Below are 2780 nucleotides of genomic sequence, written 5' to 3'. Positions count from 1 at the left end.
AACAAACAAACCCATGAGAGCGTGGTAGACAGACAGAGAACAGAGGAACAGAGAATAACATGGCTATTTTTTTTAACAGACTTTTAATGTAAAAACAAATAAAACGATTCGGAAATAGCACAAGAACGAGTCAGCACTACTTACTAATACTTGAAAACACTCGGACTGCTGATGTTGTGTATGTGTCTAGGTGGAAAGTTGCTCTTGGCACACGTAACAATTCTGGACAGAATGATCTGATGCGTTGTACTTGATCGCTTTAGCGAGAACGAATGTGTCTTTAATGTCTTGTGTGAACGAGTATTCTAATGTTACAACTGTTAGCAATTTCACCTCTGATAGAAACTGATTCTAGCAACAACAAACAAACAAGTCGCGTAAGGCAAAAATACAACATATAGTCAAGGAGCTGTCGAACTCACAGAATGAAACTGAACGCAACGCAACGCAGCAAGACCGTATACTCGTAGTCCACCGCTCACGGCATAGGCAGTGAAATTGACAAGAAGAGCGGGGTAGTAGTTGCGCTAAGAAGGATAGCACGCTTTTCTGTACCTCTCTTTGTTTTAACTTTCTGAGCGTGTTTTTAATCCAAACATATCATATCTATATGTTTTTTGGAATCAGGAACCGACAAGGAAAAAGATGAAAGTGTTTTTAAATTGATTTGGACAATTTAATTTTGATAATAATTTTTATATATTTAATTTTCAGAGCTTGTTTTTAATCCAAATATAACATATTTATATGTTTTTGGAATCAGGAAATGATGGAGAATAAGATGAACGTAAATTTGGATAGTTTTATAAAAAAAATATTTTTTTTACAATTTTCAGATTTTTAATGACCAAAGTCATGAATTAAATTTTAAGCCACCAAGCTGAAATGCAATACCGAAGTCCGGGCTTCGTCGAACAATTTGGTTGAAAAATGAGGGCGTGACAGTGCCGCCTCAACTTTCACGAAAAGCCGGATATGACGTCATCAAAGACATTTATCAAAGAAATGAAAAAAACGTCTGAGGATATCATACCCAGGAACTCTCATGTCAAATTTCATAAAGATCGGTCCGGTAGTTTGGTCTGAATCGCTCTACACGCACGCACGCACACACACACACATACACACACACACACATACACCACGACCCTCGTCTGGATTCCCCCCTCTATGTTAAAACATTTAGTCATAACTTGACTAAATGTAAAAACAGCTTAGAAATGAGAGAATCTCAGGTATTCCGATACTGCTAATTGAAAAAGAAACCAACGTCAACTTGTCAAATCAATTCTCAGCGAACGAAAGAAGACAAAATTGCTCCCGGTATTTGTTCTGCCACAGCCGGTGCTCGATGACACGCGCTTCTTTCCCCTTACATACGGGTATTTGCCCTTCCGGTCGTAATAAAATGGCTGCTTACAGAATTGATTTGGAAAGACGTAATCTTAACAGTGGGGTGTTAAAATTGCGTTGTCCGAAGCCACACAGGCATGTTATACTCCTATTCTTCAAATTCTATCGTATGATGACATGCACGTTATCTGTTATATTGACTGATGTTACAAATGTTTGCGTAATAGTGGAATTGATTCAAAAGGATAATTATGTTAGTTTAGTGACTAGAGCGTACATTACACGTTCTGTTGTTATATTTGTTGAATGAAATGTATGAGAGTGTGTGTGAGTGGGGGGGGGGGGGGGGGGGGGTGTTAGGGGACAGAGAACAAATACAGAAAACGAATTGTGCCGTTGACATATACGTACATGTATACAGGTTAAAACAATAAACAGGTCGGCTGCGTTTACTACGGAAAACATTGTTGTTAGATTTCCGCCAAAGGTTCAAATGTCGCCACGTTTTAAAAGGTAAACTAGTTTTGTTTGCAGTGCACATACTGCAAAATAAAAAGCAAACATCTAAATATTATCTTTTGGTACAACTTTAATTAACAAAGTGCGAGCAAATTGTTCTTTGTTGGTTTAACTTTTTGTAGGTGTTTGGCACTACTTGCCACCCCTATAACCTTTCTAAGGGTCATAATTGTATCCGAAGCTTTTTCGTTGCGCTGCGAGGGAGTTGGTATACTTCCTCATAGTTACAAACAACACTGACAACAAAATACAGTCACCAATACTGCGTTTGATTTGAGTTACCTTAACCCCTTCACTGCCCACCCCGTATGTAATACGTGGTCATTTTCGGTTTGTCCTACGCCCATAACCGTATCTCATACGTGGGATTTGTGTCAACAACATTTCAGGACATTTCTGAAAACTAAATGGGAGGTAACCACTGTCCAAGTACTTGTAGGGGTTCTAAACACATTTCTTTCCCATAGACCGTTCGGATAATGCTGTTATACTGTGGCAGTGAAGGGGTTAAATGTCCATGAAAGAGAACAAACATGGAAAAAGTTAATAGGCAAGAAAAAACCGGATTTTATATGAGATCGAGATGATTTCCAATTTATGTTAAAACGCTACCTTTCTGGTATTTCTCCTTGACTTTCGTGATTGCAACCCTCTTGTTTTTACTGTGAATGTGTGTGTGTGTTGTCGTTGTTGTTATGTGCAGATTCAGAGACGGTATCCATGTCCCACAACCGTGTCCCCACAGTGGCACGTTCAAGACCTCGGTCTTTCTGCCATAAGTGCAGGTGGCTGATTAAACCTACTTACGCACACACCTGGGTAGCGGCGACTCTTTTTGCTGCCAGCTTTCCACTAGGAGGAATTAAGCGACCCGAATGTCCATGCAATGAGATAATAAGGAAATAAAA

This window comes from Littorina saxatilis, linkage group LG3 (assembly GCF_037325665.1).
Source record: "Littorina saxatilis isolate snail1 linkage group LG3, US_GU_Lsax_2.0, whole genome shotgun sequence".
Taxonomy (NCBI): Eukaryota; Metazoa; Mollusca; class Gastropoda; order Littorinimorpha; family Littorinidae; genus Littorina; species Littorina saxatilis.
The sequence above is the reverse complement of the archived record's forward strand: the minus strand, read 5'-3'. Positions refer to the sequence as shown.